General features: G+C 47.2%; 1 long non-coding RNA gene across 1 annotated transcript in view; it reads right to left on the bottom strand.

Moving 5' to 3' along the window:
- The window catches only part of LOC116966272, an 18,725-nt gene extending 652 nt beyond the window's left edge, over positions 1–18,073 (bottom strand). The window contains exons 1-2 of the long non-coding RNA XR_004409960.1: positions 18,062–18,073; positions 15,728–15,737 (exon numbers count right to left, since the gene is read on the bottom strand). This is a non-coding gene — a long non-coding RNA (uncharacterized LOC116966272). The remainder of the gene's footprint in view (positions 1–15,727; positions 15,738–18,061) is intronic.
- Between the last annotated feature and the right edge of the window lie 325 nt (positions 18,074–18,398).

The raw sequence follows: 18,398 nt of genomic DNA, 5'->3' as shown, positions 1-18,398 counted from the left end.
ACAACCCCACACCCCCCCCCCACAACCCCACAGCCCCACAGCCCCCCAGCTCCCCAGCCCCACAGCCCCACAGCCCCACAGCCCCACAGCCCCACAGCCCCACAGCTCCCCAGCCCCACAGCCCCACAGCCCCACAGCCCCACAGCCCCACAACCCCACAGCCCCCCCCCACAGCCCCACAGCCCCCCAGCCCCACAGCCCCCCAGCCCCCCAGCCCCACAGCCCCACAGCCCCACAGCCCCACAGCCCCACAGCCCCACAGCCCCACAGCCCCACAGTCCCACAGCCCCACAGCCCCACAGCCTCACAGCCCCACAGGCTCCGTGACTTCAGCCCCACAGCTCCACAGCTCCACAGCCCCACAGCCCCACAGCCTTGGTGAGACCACACCTGGAGTATTGCGTACAGTTTTGGTCTCCTAATCTGAGGAAAGACATTCTTGCCAAAGAGGGAGTACAGAGAAGGTTCACCAGACTGATTCCTGGGATGTCAGGACTTTCATATGAAGAAAGACTGGATAGACTCGGCTTGTACTCGCTAGAATTTAGAAGATTGAGGGGGGGATCTTATAGAAACTTACAAAATTCTTCAGGGGTTGGACAGGCTGGATGCAGGAAGATTGTTCCCGATGTTGGGGAAGTCCAGGACAAGGGGCCACAGCTTAAGTTTAAGGATAAAGGGGAAATCTTTCAGGACCGAGATGAGAAAAACATTTTTTTTCACACACACAGAGAGTGGTGAATCAGTGGAATTATCTGCCACAGAAGGTAGTTGAGGCCACACAGTTCATTGGCTATATTTAAGAGGGAGTTAGATGTGGCCCTTGTGGCTAAAGGGATCAGGGGGTATGGAGAGAAGGCAGGTACAGGATACTGAGTTGGATGATCAGCCATGATCATATTGAATGGCGAATGGTGCAGGCTCGAAGGGCCGAATGGCCTCTACTCCTGCACCTGTTGTCTATGTTTCTATGTTTATCCCACAGTTACAGCCGCCACCGTCACCTCCATCATCAGGGTCCGGGTTCCATCTTGTTCCCGCCCAAAGCTCCAACCGCCAACCGCCAACCGCCAACTGCCAACCGCGCGCCGACCTCGCCTGCCCTCACCAAGATGGCCGCCGACCTTACCTGCCCTCACCAAGATGGCGGCCGACCTCACCTACCCTCACCAAAATGGCCGCCGGCCTCACCTGCCCTCACCAAGATGGCCGCCGGCCTCACCTGTACGTGTGTGTGTGTGTTGGTTTACACACTTCTGTACCTCTTGCCCGATGGTAGAGGGGAGTGGGGGGGGGGTGAGACTGGTCCGCGATGATGCTGCTGGCTGTGTGTGTGTGTGTACGTGTCTGTGTATGTCTCTCTCTCTCTTTCTCTGTATGTGCGTGTATGTGTCTCTGTGTGTGCGTGTGTGTACATGTGTATGTGCGTGCGTGTGTCTGTGTGTGTACGTGTGTGTGTACATATGTATGTGCGTGCGTGTGTGTACTCGTGTATGTGTGCATGCGTGTGCGTCTGTGTGTGTGCGTGCATGCGTGTACGTGTGTGCGTGCTTGTACGTGTGTGTGTGCGTGCGCGTCTGTGTGTGCGTGCGTGTCTGTGCGTGCGCGTCTGTGTGTGCGTGTACATGTGTGTGTGCGCGCGTGCGTGCATGTGTGTGTGCGTGATGGTCTGGGCTGCTGGCCTTTCCAAGGCAGCGTGAGGTGTAGATGGAGGCGATAGAAGGGAGGCTGGATTGTGGGCGTGTGCGCGTGTGTGTACGTGTGCGTGATGGTCTGGGCTGTGTCATTGTAGATGTTGTCCAGTCCATCACGTGAAAGTAAACATGCAGGTACAGCAGGCAGTGAAGAAAGGTGTGTGTGTGTGTGTGTACGTATACGTTGGCCTTTATAACAAGAGGAGTTGAGTCTAGGAGCAAAGAGGTCCTTCTGCAGTTGTACAGGGCCCTGGTGAGACCACACCTGGAGTATTGTGTACAGTTTTGGTCCCCTAATTTGAGGAAGGACATTCTTGCTATTGAGGGAGCCCAGCGTAGGTTCACCAGGTTAATTCCCGGGATGGCGGGACTGTCATATGCTGAGAGAATGGAGCGGCTGGGCTTGTACACACTGGAGTTTAGAAGGATGAGAGGGTATCTCATTGAAACATATAAGATTGTTAAGGGTTTGGAAACGCTAGAGGCAGGAAATATGTTTCCGATGTTGGGGGAGAATAAGAATAAGGGGTCGGCCATTTAGAACGGAGATGAGGTAACACTTTTTCACCCAGAGAGTGGCGAGTCTGTGGAATTCTCTGCCTCAGAGTGCGGTGGAGGCCGGTTCTCTGGATGCTTTCAAGAGAGAGCTAGATAGGGCTCTTAAAGATAGCGAGAGAGAGTCAGGGGATATGGGGAGAAGGCAGGAACGGGGAACTGATTGAGGATGATCAGCCGTGATCACATTGAATGTTAAGGCGCAGAAGGTTAAGGTGGGACTTGATAGAGGTCTTTAAAATGATGAGAGGGATAGACAGAGTTGATGTGGATAAGCTTTTCCCACTGAGAGTAGGGAAGATTCAAACAAGAGGACATGACTTGAGAATTAAGGGACAGAAGTTTAGGGGTAACATGAGGGGGAACTTCTTTACTCAGAGAGTGGTGGCGGTGTGGAATGAGCTCACAGTGGAAGTGGTGGAGGCAGGTTCGATTTTATCATTTAAAAATATATTGGATAGGTATATGGATGGGAAAGGAATGGAGGGTTATGGTCTGAGCGCAGGTAGATGGGACTAGGGGAGAATATACGTGTTTGGCACGGACTTGTAGGACCGAGATGGCCTGTTTCCGTGCTGTAATTGTTATATGGTTATAGGAATGGCGGTGCTGGCTCGAAGGGCTGAATGGCCTCTACCCCTGCACCTGTTGTGTATTGTCACACACACCACACCTCCCACCATCGTAGATGTAGCCCAGTCCATCACACATTCCCACCATTGTAGATGTAGCCCAGTCCATCACACACTCCCACCATTGTAGATGTAGCCCAGTCCATCACACACTCCCACCATTGTAGATGTGGCCCAGTCCATCACACACTCCCACCATTGTAGATGTAGCCCAGTCCATCACACACTCCCACCATTGTAGATGTAGCCCAGTCCATCACAGACCACAGAGAAATCATTTTTCAAACTGACAAACCAACACTTTGCTCTGAGCTGCATCCGTTCAACTTCTGAGAAATCTATCTGACAATCACAGCTTTCATTTAATAATCAGGAACTGCAGACAACGGATTACAAACAAGTTCACAAGGTCACATGTGGTAAGAACGCAGAGCTATTTGTAAATGTGGGAGGTATTCTTGCCATTGAGGGAGTGTGGATTCATAACGAGAGGAGTCGAGTCTAGGAGCAAAGAGGTCCTTCTGCAGTTGAACAGGGCCCTGGTGAGACCACACCTGGAGTATTGTGTACAGTTTTGGTCCCCTAATTTGAGGGTTGCGTCCTCAGCCCCCTACTGTACTCTCTATACACACATGACTGTGTGGCTAGGTTCAGCTCGAACTCGACAATCAAGTTTGCTGATGACACTGTGGTGGTGGGCCTGATCTCAGACAACGACGAGAAGGCCTACCGGGAGGAGGTGGCTGATCTAGCACTCTAGTGCCAGGATAACAGCCTCCTCTTGAACATCAAAAAAACTAAGGAGCTGATCATGGACTTTAGGAGGGCACATCATCTGAGGACGTACACACCATTGAGGATAAATGGGAATACTGTGGATAGGGTGAGCTGTTTTAAATATCTGGGAGTCACATCTCTGAGGATCTGACATGGACATCACACGCCTCAGCACTCGTGAGTAAGGCAACACAGTGCCTTTACCACCTCAGGCAATTGAGGAAATTCAGAGTGTCTCTGAGGATCCTCCAGTGCTTCTACTCAGCGGCTGTGGAAAGCATCTTGTCCGGAAATATTACAATCTGATTTGGGAATTGCCTTGCCCAGGCCAAGAAGGCTCTGCTGAGAGTAGTGCGATCGGCCGAACGCACTATGGGAACTTCACTCGCCCCTCTGCAGGAACTATACATCAGGAGGTGCAACTCCAGAGCCAATACGATCATGGGAGACCCCTTCCACCCCTGCAACGGACTGTTCCAGCTGCTACGGTCAGGCAAACGCCTCCGTTGCCATGCGGTGAGAACGGAGAGGTTGAGAAGGAGTTTCTTCCCTGAGGCCATTAGGACTGTAAGCTCCTATCTCACCAGGGACTAACTTTACTGAACCACTCTACTGCTTTTTTTTAAATTGCTGTTTTTTTCCCTTTTTCCTTCCGCCTACAATATTTAATATGTAAAAGAATATGTGATTCAGTTCCATTCTGTTTGTAGTTTTTTTTTTTTGTTTTTTTGTTTTTTTTTCGCAAGCATTGCCACTTTTTATTTCACTGCACATCTCGTATGTGTATGTGACGAATAAACTTGACTTGACACTCAGCGCACACATAAGGTCTCTCTCCGGTGTGTATCGCTGGTGGTCCCGCAGCCCCCGTGCTCTCTTATCACAGTGGGAGCAGCTGCTCGCCGGCGTGGGTCCGCTGGTGCTGCCGCAACCCCCGCGAGCTGTCAAACTCCTCACCGCAGTACGGGCAGTCGTAGGGCTGGCCATTGGTGTGCACGCACTGGTGAGACAGGGCGTGGGAGGCCATGGCAAAGCGCTCTCCACACACCGGTTTGGGGATGGGACAGTCGCCGGCATGAACCCGCTGGTGGGACAGCAGACTGGTGGAGCGGGTGAAGCCCTTGCTGCACTGGGCGCAGGTGAAGGGACGGTCGCCGGTGTGGGTGCGCTGGTGGGACAGCAGGCTGTCGGAGCGGGTGAAGCCCTTGCCGCACTGGGCGCAGGTGAAGGGACGGTCGCCGGTATGGGTGCGCTGGTGGGACAGCAGGCTGTCGGAGTGGGTGAAGCCCTTGCCGCACTGGGCGCAGGTGAAGGGGCGCTCGCCCGTGTGGGTGCGCTGGTGCACCAGCAGGTTGGAGGAGCGGATGAAGCCCTTGCCGCACTGGGCGCAGGTGAAGGGACGGTCGCCGGTGTGGGTGCGCTGGTGGGACAGCAGGCTGTCGGAGTGGGTGAAGCCCTTGCCGCACTGGGCGCAGGTGAAGGGGCGCTCGCCCGTGTGGGTGCGCTGGTGCACCAGCAGGTTGGAGGAGCGGATGAAGCCCTTGCCGCACTGGGCGCAGGTGAAGGGACGGTCGCCGGTGTGGGTGCGCTGGTGCAGCAGCAGGCTGTCGGAGCGGGTGAAGCCCTTGCCGCACTGGGCACAGGTGAAGGGGCGCTCGCCGGTGTGGGTGCGCTGGTGCACCAGCAGGTTGGAGGAGCGGATGAAGCCCTTGCCGCACTGGGCGCAGGTGAAGGGGCGCTCGCCGGTGTGGGTGCGCTGGTGCACCAGCAGGTTGGAGGCGCGGATGAAGCCCTTGCCGCACTGGGCGCAGGTGAAGGGGCGCTCGCCGGTGTGGGTGCGCTGGTGCACCAGCAGGGCGCTGGACTGGGTGAAGCCCTTGCCGCACTGGGCGCAGGTGAAGGGACGGTCGCCGGTGTGGGTGCGCTGGTGGGACAGCAGGCTGTCGGAGCGGGTGAAGCCCTTGCCGCTCTGGGCGCAGGTGAAGGGGCGCTCGCCGGTGTGGGTGCGCTGGTGCACCAGCAGGTTGGAGGAGCAGATGAAGCCCTTGCCGCACTGGGCGCAGGTGAAGGGACGGTCGCCGGTGTGGGTGCGCTGGTGCACCAGCAGGTTGGAGGAGCGGGTGAAGCCCTTGCCGCAGTAGCTGCAGGTGTAGGGGCGCTCGCTGGTGTGGGTGCGCTGGTGGGACAGCAGGTTGTGGGACTGGGTGAAGCCCTTGCCGCACTGGGTGCAGGTGAAGGGGCGCTCGCCGGTGTGGGTTCGCTGGTGGGACACCAGGTAGTGGGACTTGGTGAAGCCCTTGCCGCACTGGGCGCAGGTGAAGGGACGGTCGCCGGTGTGTGTGCGCTGGTGCAGCAGCAGGTTGCTGGAATGGGGGAAGCCCTTGCCGCTCTGGGCGCAGGTGAAGGGGCGCTCGCCAGTGTGCACGAGCCTGTGCCTCTTTAGGTCCTGCGACGACTTGTAGCTTTTGCCACAGTCGGAGCAGGTGAAGGGGCTTTCTCCCTTGTGCACACAGTTGTGCTGCTGTTGGCTGGCGTAGCTGGCGAAGCTCTTGTCGCAGGTGGAGCAGGTGAAGGGCCTCTCACCAGAGTGCACGCGGTTGTGCTGTTGCAGGTTGTCGTAGTTGGCGAAGCTCTTGCCTCTGGTGGAGCAGCCATAGGGCTTCTCGCCCGTGTGCAACCGCCGGTGTCTCGTCAGGTTTAGCGCTGTCTTGAAGCTCTTGCCGCAGTCGGAGCAGTCGAAGGGGCATTCTCCCGTGTGCACGCGGTTGTGCTGCTGCAGGTTGGCGTAGCTGGTGAAGCTCTTTCCGCAGTCGGAGCAGGTGAAGGGGCGTTCTCCCGTATGCACCCGCCGGTGAATCTCCAGCAGGCTCAGGCACCGCCAGGCCTTGCCACACACGTCACACTCATAACGCTTCTCCTTGTTTTGCCCCGTCATGTGGTCCTCCATCGAAGCTCAGCCCCTCGAAGCTCAGCCCACACACCGAGCAGTTGGGGGCGGGGGGGGGGGGGTGCTCTCCGGCACCCTCGCCTCCCTCAATGGCCGCTCACGTCCCTGGTCTCTCTGTCCACAGCAACGCCTACCAAACCCTGCAGGAGGGGAACACAGAGGGTCAACAAGCTGGCAAACAGGACATTACTAGCACATATCGGGTGCGTTTATGGTGGAGGAAACCGTTATATAATTCTGCGCGGCACAGCGGTACAATTGCTGCCTCACCGCCAGAGACCCGGGTATGATCCTGACTACGGGTGCTGTCTGTGCGGAGTTTGCACGTTCTCCCCTTGACCTGTGTGGGTTTTCACTCTGGGTGCTCCGGTTTCCTCCAACATTTCAAAGACGTTCAGGGTTGCAGATTAATTGGCCTCCGCAAAATTGTCCCTAATGTGGTAGGATAGTACTAGTGTACGTACGGGGTGATCGCTGGTCGGCGCGGACTCCGCGGGCCGAAAGACCTGTTTCCGCACTGCATCTCTAAACTAAACTAAACTAAACCAAAGAAGGGTCTCGACCCAAAATGTCACCCATTCAATCTCTCCATAGATGCTGCCTGACCCGCTGAATTACTCCAGCACTTTGTGCCTATCTTCTCCATAGATGCTGCCTGACCCGCTGAGTTACTCCAGCACTTTGCCATAGATTCATAGAGTGATACAGCTTTGGAAAGAGGCCCTTCGGCCCAACTCGTACTTTCACTCCTAGATCCCTCGGCTCCACACATTGCCCCCAGCGCCCCGCCATTCACAGTGAAGACCCTGCCCTGGTTTGACTTCCTAAACTGCAACACCGTCCCCACCCCCAAACAATGTGACCTCCTCCATACCCCTGCCGCCTCCTGTTCCTAACCCCCTTTGCTCCCTCCCCCCTCCTCCCCACCCCCAAACAATGTGAACCCACCTTACCCCACCTGGCTCCCTACCCCCTTCCTGGGGTCACTTGACCCCTCTCTCCCCCCCCCCCCAATTCCCTGCCCCCCCATTCATCCCCCTCGGCACCAAACCCACTCCCCCTTGAATCCTCCCCCCTCCCTTTGCTCCCTGTTTCCCCCGCTACTCACTTCACCCCCATTCCACCTCCAGCCTCTCAACCCTCTCCTCCATATAACCATATAACAACTACAGCACGGAAACAGGCCATCTCGACCCTTCTAGTCCGTGCCGAACACGTATTCTCCCCTAGTCCCATCTACCTGCGCTCAGACCATAACCCTCCATTCCTTTCCCGTCCATATAACTATCCAATTTATTTTTAAATGATAAAAACGAACCTGCCTCCACCACTTCCATTGGAAGCTCATTCCACACAGCTACCACTCTCTGAGTAAAGAAGTTCCCCCTCATGTTACCCCTAAACTTCTGTCCCTTAATTCTCGTCATGTCCCCTTGTTTGAATCTTCCCTACTCTCAGTGGGAAAAGCTTATCCACGTCAACTCTGTCTATCCCTCTCATCATTTTAAAGACCTCTATCAAGTCCCCCCTTAACCTTCTGAGCTCCAAAGAATAAAGCCCTAACTTGTTCAACCTTTCTCTGTAACTTAGTTGCTGAAACCCAGGCAACATTCTAGTAAATCTCCTCTATTTTGTTGACATCCTTCCTATAATTAAGCGACCAAAATTGTACACCATACTCCAGAATTGGCCTCACCAATGCCTTGTACAATTTTAACATTACATCCCAACTTCTATACTCAATGCTCTGATTTATATAGGCCAGCACACCAAAAGCTTTCTTTACCACCCTATCTACATGAGATTCCACTTTCAGGGAACTGTGCACAGTTATTCCCAGATCCCTCTGTTCACCTGCATTCCTCAATTCCCTACCATTTACCATGTACATCCTATTTTGACTTGTCCTGCCAAGATGTAGCACCTCACACTTATCAGCATTAAACTCCATCTGCCATCTTCAGCCCACTCTTCCAACTGGCATAAATCTCTCTGTAGACTTTGAAAATCTACTTCATTTTCCACAACACCCCCTATCTTAGTATCATCTGCATACTTACTAATCCAATTTAACACACCATCATCCAGATAATTGATGTACATGACAAACAACAGTGGACCCAACACAGTTCCCTGTGGCACCCCACTAGTCACTGGCCTCCAACCTGACAAACAACCATCCACCATTACTCTCTGGCATCTCCCATTCAGCCACTGTTGAATCCATCTTGCTACTCCACCATTAATACCCAACCATTGAACCTTCTTAAGCAACCTTCCATGAGGAACCTTGTCAAAGGCCTTACTGAAGTCCATATATACAACATCCACTGCTTTACCCTCATCCATTTCCCGAGTAACCTCTTCAAAAAATTCAAGAAGATTAGTCAAACATGACCTTCCAGGCACAAATCCATGTTGACTGTTCCTAATCAGACCCTGTTTACCCAGATGCTTATTTATATTATCTCTAAGTATCCTTTCCATTAATTTGCCCACCACTGACGTCAAACTAACAGGTCTATAATTGCAAGGTTTACTTTTAGACCCCTTTTTAAACAATGGAACAACATGCGCAGTACACCAATCCTCCGGTACTATTCCCGTTTCTAATGACATTTGAAATATTTCTGTCATAGCCCCTGCTATTTCTACACTAACTTCCCTCAATGTCCTAGGGAATATCCTGTCCGGACCTGGAGACTTATCCACTTTTATATTTCTCAAAAGTGTCATACTTCCTCTTCTTTGAATCTCATAGTTTCCATAGCTACTCTACTTGTTTCCCTTACCTCACATAATTCAATATCCTTCTCCTTGGTGAATACCGAAGAAAATAAATTGTTCAATATCTCCCCCGTCTCTTTTGGCTCTGCAGATAGCTGTCCACTCTGACTCTCTAATGGACCAATTTTATCCCTCGTTATCCTTTTGCTATTAATATAGCTGTAGAAACCCTTTGGATTTACTTTCACCTTACTTGCCAAAGCAACCTCATATCTTCTTTTAGCTTTTCTAATTTCTTTCTTAAGATTCTTTTTACATTCTTTATACTCCTCAAGCACCTCATTTACTCCATGCTGCCTATAATTATTGTAGATCTCTCTCTTTTTCCGAACCAAGTGTCCAATTGCTCTTGAAAACCATGGCTCTTTCCAATTTTTACTATTTCCTTTCAACCGAACAGGGACATAAAGATTCTGTACTCTTAAATTTTCATCTTTAAATGTCCTCCATTTCTCTTCCACATCATTCCCATAAAACAAACTGTCCCAATTTACTCCTTTTAAATCCTTTCGCATCTCCTCAAAGTTAGCCTTTCTCCAATCAAAAATCTCAACCCTAGGTCCAGTTCTGACCCTCTCCATAATTATATTGAAACTAATGGTATTGTGATCACTGGTCCCGAACTGTTCCCCAACGCATACCTCTGCCACCTGACCCGTCTCATTTCCTTACAGGAGGTCCAGTACTGCCCTTCTCTAGTAGGTACTTCTATGTATTGCTGCAAAAAACTATCCTGCACACATTTTACAAACTCCAAACCATCCAGCCCATTTACAGAATGTGTTTCCCAGTCTATGTGTGGAAAATTGAAATCTCCCACAATCACTACCTTGTGCGTACTACTAATATCTGCAATCTCCTTGCATATTTGCTCTTCCAATTCTCGCTCCCCATGTGGTGGTCTATAATACACCCCTATAAGTGTTGCTACCCTTTTCCCATTTCTCAGTTCCACCCAAATAGCCTCCCTAGACGAGCCCTCTAATCTATCCTGCCAAACCACTGCTGTAATATCTTCCCTGACTAGCAATGCAACACCTCCACCTCTTGCCTCTCCAATTCTATCACACCTGAAGCAACGAAATCCTGGAATATTTAGTTTCCAATCACAGCCCTCCTGCAACCATGTTTCACCGATCGCCACAACATCATACTTCCAGGTGTCTATCCAGGCTCTAAGTTCATCCACCTGTCTTACAATGCTCCTAGCATTAAAATATACACATTTAAGAAACCCACCCTCTCTTATTCTCTGTTTATTGTCTTTTTCTTCTCTCTCCCCTACATTTTGGGTCAGAGTGCTACCATTCTCTGCCTCCTGCCTCACACACTGACTGCTAGCTTTCCCAATTTGAGTCCCTCCCCCCAACCATACTAGTTTAAAGTCTTCTTTCAGGACCTCCTCTCTTTTTTTACCTATGTCGTTTGTACCTATATGTACCACAACCTCAGGCTCCTCTCCCTCCCATTTCAGGATTTCTTGGACACGTTCAGACACATCCCTGACCCTGGCACCAGGGAGGCAAACTACCATCTGGGTCTCCTGTCTGCGTCCAGAATCGCCTATCCGACCCCCTAACTATAGAGTCCCATATTACAATTGCCCTCCTCTTCTTTTCCTTACCCTTGACCCCACACACACACACACACATGTACTAGACTACACTATACTGTAACTATATATTTATATTTATTGACCACAGACACACACATTTCCAGCTCATTTACAACATTATTTATGTGGTCATTGACCTCACACACGTGAACTGTACTATATATATATATATATATATATATATATATATATATATCTCCACCATTTTGACCCCACACACACACGTGTACTAGACTATACTATACGTGTATACACTACACTGTAACTGTTCTGTACTGTACTACACTGTAACTATAACTATATATTTACACTAGACTAAACTACAAAGACAATTCCCGCTCATTTACAACATTATTTACCTCAGCTCTGTCCGTCTAGTTTATTGACCTCACATAAAGTGTTCTGTACTGCACCACACATGTATTACTGTACTGTAACTGCACTATATATGACTACACTATAACTGTTCAGTACTACACTACACTAAACTACACTACACTATATATCTACACTAAACTAGACAAAGACAATTTATATTGACTGGTATTTACAACGCACGCACGCACGCACGCACGCACGCACGCACGCACGCACGCACGCACGCACGCACACACACACACACACACACACACACACACACACACACACGTACTATACTGTGGATTATGTGCTGATATTAACAACATTGACCACAGACAGTTCCCGCTCATTTAAAACATTATTCACCTCACTAATTTCCCCCCCACACACAGTGTTCTGTACTGGACTACACTACACTGTACTATAACTGTATTTATGTGGTGATATTGACAATATTGACCCCACAGACTATACTGCACACTACACTGTACTGTACTAATATATATATTAACCCCACACACACACATTGTTCTGTACTACACTGTACTGGACTGTAACTGCACTATATTTATATATATTGACAATATTGACCAGACAGTTCCCGCTCATTTACAACATCATTTACCCCACTAATTTCTCCACACACACACATAGAGTTCTGTACTAGACTACACTACACTGCAACTGTACTATATATTTATATTTATTCACCACAGACACACACATATCCCGCTCATTTACAACATTATTTACCTCAGTTCCGTCTGTCTAGTTTATTGACTATACTGTATTTATGTGGTCATTGACCCATATTGACCATACCCACGTGTACTAGACTACACTATATTAACAATATGGACCACACACACACATGTACTACACTACACTATATTAACAATATTGACCACACACACACACAGTGTTCTGTACTGTACTACATATATATATTGACAATATTAACCCCACACACACACAGTGTTCTGTACTGTACTATATATATATATTGACAATATTGAGCCCACACACACACAGTGTTCTGTACTGGACTGTACTACACGTGCACTATACTACACTACACTATAACGATATATATTTACAATATTAACAATATTGACCCCACACACACACACATGTACTACACTACACTACACTGTAACTATATATTTATATTTATTGACCACAGACACACACATTTCCAGCTCATTTACAACATTATTTATGTGGTCATTGACCTCACACACGTGAACTGTACTGTATATATATATATATATATCCACCATTTTGACCCCACACACACACACGTGTACTAGACTATACTATACGTGTATACACTACACTGTAACTGTTCTGTACTGTACTACACTGTAACTATAACTATATATTTACACTAGACTAAACTACAAAGACAATTCCCGCTCATTTACAACATTATTTACCTCAGCTCCGTCCGTCTAGTTTATTGACCTCACATACAGTGTTCTGTACTGCACCACACGTGTACTACTGCACTGTAACTGCACTATATATGACTACACTATAACTGTACTGTACTAAACTACACTACACTATATATCTACACTACACTAAACTACACTACACTATATATCTACACTACACTACACTACACTATAACTGTACTGTACTAAACTACACTACACTATATATCTACACTACACTAAACTACACTACACTATATATCTACACTACACTAGACAAAGACAATTCCCGCTGATTCACAACATTATTTACCTCAGTACTTTCTCCATTCTGTACATTATATGGTGATATTGACCCATATTAACCCCACACACACACAGTGTTCTACACTAAACTACACTAAACTACACTATATATGACTACACTACACTATAACTATATCTACACTAGACAGACATTTCCCGCTGATTTACAACATTATTTACCTCACTCATTTCTCCACCATGTTGACCACACGTGTACCACACTACTGTAACTGTTCTGTACTGTACTACACTGTAACTACAACTATATAACTATATCTACACTACACTATACATGTACTACACTGTAACTGTTCTGTACTGTACTAGACTGTAACTACAACTATATAACTATATCTACACTACACTACACTATACGTGTACCACACTACTGTAACTGTTCTGTACTGTACTACACTGTAACTACAACTATATAACTATATCTACACTAGACTAAACTACACAGACAGTTCCCGCTGATTTACAACATTATTTACCTCACTAATTTCTCCACAAACACAGTGTTCTGTACTAGACTACACTACACTGTAACTATATTTACACTATACTAGACATTATTTACCTCAGCTCTGTGTGTGTGTGTGTGTGTGGTCTACACTAGACTGTAGCTGTACTATATTGACCACACACACAGTGTTCTGTACTGTACTACACTAGACCACACTACACTATATCTACACTACACTATATTTATACTATAACTACAACTACAACTACACGATATCTAGACAATATTATATACCATTGTGTGAATATACACACATCAATAAATAAAACAGATAAAGTGCAAATAAACTGATAATGGGCTATTAATGTTCAGAGGTTTTTTTGAGTTGAGTTCAATAGCCTGATGGTTGTGGGGCTGTTTGTGTATTTTGTTTCCCTGTGTGTTTATAACATTATTTACCCCAGTTTTACCCCAGACTGGGTTTATTCCGATCCCCGTACTTATTTACCCCAGACCGGGTGTATTTTGCTCCCCTGTGTGTTTATAACATTATTTACCCCAGTTTTACTGGGTTTATTCCCCCAGACGTATTGTTTATTTGGTGATTTATTGATTATTTACAGAGAGGGGGGGGGGGGTTAAGAGCCAGAGAGAGGGAGATAGATGTTTATAACGTGTTTTATCTCAGGACGCTGCTCCAGACGGTGAGTTTATATTATTGACCCCAGTTTTATTCCCCCAGACGTGTAGTTTATGTGGAGATTGACCTCAGCTCTCTCTCTCTCCCCCACATTTACCGGGTTTATTTATTTCGCTGATTCCGCTGCTGATTTATTTATTTATTTATTACATCGGTTATTGACCTGAGTGAATAAGACAGAGGGTGGAGGCTGGTTTATTTATCACACACGCACGCACGCACGCACGCACGCACGCACACACACACACGTGTACTGTACTGTGGATTATGTGCTGATATTAACAACATTGACCACAGACAGTTCCAGCTCATTTAAAACATTATTCACCTCACTAATTCCCCCACACACACAGTGTTCTGTACTGGACTACACTACACTGTACTATAACTGTATTTATGTGGTGATATTGACAATATTGACCCCACAGACTATACTGTACACTACATTGTAACTGTACTAATATATATATTAACCCCACACACACACATTGTTCTGTACTACACTGTACTGGACTGTAACTGCACTATATTTATATATATTGACAATATTGACCAAACAGTTCCCGCTCATTTACAGCATCATTTATCCCACTAATTTCTCCACACACACACATAGAGTTCTGTACTAGACTACACTACACTGTAACTGTACTATATATTTATATTTATTGACCACAGACACACACATTTCCCGCTCATTTACAACATTATTTACCTCAGCTCTGTCTGTCTAGTTTATTGACTATACTGTATTTATGTGGTCATTGACCCATATTGACCACACACACGTGTACTACACTACACTATATTAACAATACTGACCACACACACACGTGTACTACCTACACTACACTAACAATATTGTCCCCACACACACGTGTACTCCACTACACTATATTAACAATACTGACCACACACACACGTGTACTACACTACACTACATTAACAATATTGTCCCCACACACACGTGTACTACACTACACTATATTAACAATATTGAGCCCACACACACACAGTGTTCTGTACTGGACTGTACTACATGTGCACTATACTACACTACACTCTAACGATATATATTTACAATATTAACAATATTGACCCCGCACACACACACGTGTACTAGACTACACTACACTGTAACTATAACCATTCTTTACCTCAGCTCCGTCCGTCTAGTTTATTGACCTCACATACAGTGTTCTGTACCACACGTGTACTACTGTACTGTAACTACACTACACTATATATGACTACACTATAACTGTACTGTACTGTACTACACTACACTATATATGACTACACTATATATGTACTGTACTACATTACACTACACTACACTATAACTGTACTGTACTGTACTACACTACACTATAACTGTACTGTACTGTACTACACTACACTATAACTGTACTGTACTACACTACACTACACTATAACTGTACTGTACTACACTACACTATAACTGTACTGTACTAGAAACATAGAAACATAGAAACATAGAAATTAGGTGCAGGAGTAGGCCATTCGGCCCTTCGAGCCTGCACCGCCATTCAATATGATCATGGCTGATCATCCAACTCAGTATCCCGTACCTGCCTTCTCTCCATACCCTCTGATCCCCTTAGCCACAAGGGCCACATCTAACTCCCTCTTAAATATAGCCAATGAACTGGCCTCGACTACCCTCTGTGGCAGGGAGTTCCAGAGATTCACCACTCTCTGTGTGAAAAAAGTTCTTCTCATCTCGGTTTTAAAGGATTTCCCCCTTATCCTTAAGCTGTGACCCCTTCTCCTGGACTTCCCCAACATCGGGAGCAATCTTCCTGCATCTAGCCTGCCCAACCCCTTAAGAATTTTGTAAGTTTCTATAAGATCCCCTCTCAATCTCCTAAATTCTAGAGAGTATAAACCAAGTCTATCCAGTCTTTCTTCATAAGACAGTCCTGACATCCCAGGAATCAGTCTGGTGAACCTTCTCTGCACTCCCTCTATGGCAATAATGTCCTTCCTCAGATTTGGAGACCAAAACTGTACGCAATACTCCAGGTGTGGTCTCACCAAGACCCTGTACAACTGCAGTAGAACCTCCCTGCTCCTATACTCAAATCCTTTTGCTATGAAAGCTAACATACCATTCGCTTTCTTCACTGCCTGCTGCACCTGCATGCCCACTTTCAATGACTGGTGTACCATGACACCCAGGTCTCGCTGCATCTCCCCTTTTCCTAGTCGGCCACCATTTAGATAATAGTCTGCTTTCATGTTTTTGCCACCAAAATGGATAACCTCACATTTATCCACATTATACTGCATCTGCCAAACATTTGCCCACTCACCCAGCCTATCCAAGTCACCTTGCAGTCTCCTAGCATCCTCCTCACAGCTAACACTGCCCCCCAGCTTAGTGTCATCCGCAAACTTGGAGATATTGCCTTCAATTCCCTCATCCAGATCATTAATATATATTGTAAATAGCTGGGGTCCCAGCACTGAGCCTTGCGGTACCCCACTAGTCACTGCCTGCCATTGTGAAAAGGACCCGTTTACTCCTACTCTTTGCTTCCTGTTTGCCAGCCAGTTCTCTATCCACATCAATACTGAACCCCCAATGCCGTGTGCTTTAAGTTTGTAAACTAATCTCTTATGTGGGACCTTGTCGAAAGCCTTCTGGAAGTCCAGATACACCACATCCACTGGTTCTCCCCTATCCACGCTACTAGTTACATCCTCGAAAAATTCTATAAGATTCGTCAGACATGATTTACCTTTAGTAAATCCATGCTGACTTTGTCCAATGATTTCACCACTTTCCAAATGTGCTGCTATCCCATCTTTAATAACTGACTCTAGCAGTTTCCCCACTACTGATGTTAGACTAACTGGTCTGTAATTCCCCGTTTTCTCTCTCCCTCCCTTCTTAAAAAGTGGGGTTACGTTTGCTACCCGCCAATCCTCAGGAACTACTCCAGAATCTAAAGAGTTTTGAAAGATTATTACTAATGCATCCACTATTTCTGGAGCTACTTCCTTAAGTACTCTGGGATGCAGCCTATCTGGCCCTGGGGATTTATCGGCCTTTAATCCATTTAATTTACCCAACACCACTTCCCGGCTAACCTGGATTTAACTCAATTCCTCCAACTCCTTTGACCCGCGGTCCCCTGCTATTTCCGGCAGCTTATTTATGTCTTCCTTAGTGAAGACGGAACCAAAGTAGTTATTCAATTGGTCCGCCATATCCTTGTTCCCCATGATCAACTCACCCGTTTCTGACTGCAAGGGACCTACATTTGTTTTAACTAATCTCTTTCTTTTCACATATCTATAAAAACTTTTGCAGTCAGTTTTTATGTTAATCTATTTTTCCTTTCCTAATTAAGCCCTTTGTCCTCCTCTGCTGGTCTCTGAATTTCTCCCAGTCCTCCGGTATGCTGCTTTTTCTGGCTAATTTGTACGCATCATCCTTCGCTTTGATACTATCCCTGATTTCCCTTGTTATCCACGGATGCACTACCTTCCCTGATTTATTCTTTTGCCAAACTGGGATGAACAATTTTTGTAGTTCATCCATGCAGTCTTTAAATGTCTTCCATTGCATATCCACCGTCAACCCTTTTAGAATTAATTGCCAGTCAATCTTGGCCAATTCACGTCTCATACCCTCAAAGTTACCTTTCTTTAAGTTCAGAACCATTGTTTCTGAATTAGCAATGTCACTCTCCATCCTAATGAAGAACTCAACCATATTATGGTCACTCTTGCCCAAGGGGGCACGTACAACAAGACTGCTAACTAACCCTTCCTCATTACTCAATACCCAGTCTAAAATAGCCTGCTCTCTCGTTGGTTCCTCTACATGTTGATTTAGATAACTATCCCGCATACATTCCAAAAAATCCTCTTCCTCAGCACCCCTGCCAATTTGATTCACCCAATCTATATGTAGATTGAAGTCACCCATTATAACGGTTTTGCCTTTGTCGCACGCATTTCTAATTTCCTGTTTGATACCATCTCCAACTTCACTACTACTGTTAGGTGGCCTGTACACAACACCCACCAGCGTTTTCTGCCCCTTAGTGTTTCGCAGCTCTACCCATACCGATTCCACATCCTGCAAACT

Source organism: Amblyraja radiata, chromosome 36 (genome assembly GCF_010909765.2).
Source record: "Amblyraja radiata isolate CabotCenter1 chromosome 36, sAmbRad1.1.pri, whole genome shotgun sequence".
NCBI classification, from domain to species: Eukaryota; Metazoa; Chordata; class Chondrichthyes; order Rajiformes; family Rajidae; genus Amblyraja; species Amblyraja radiata.
The sequence above is the reverse complement of the archived record's forward strand: the minus strand, read 5'-3'. Positions and strand labels throughout refer to the sequence as shown.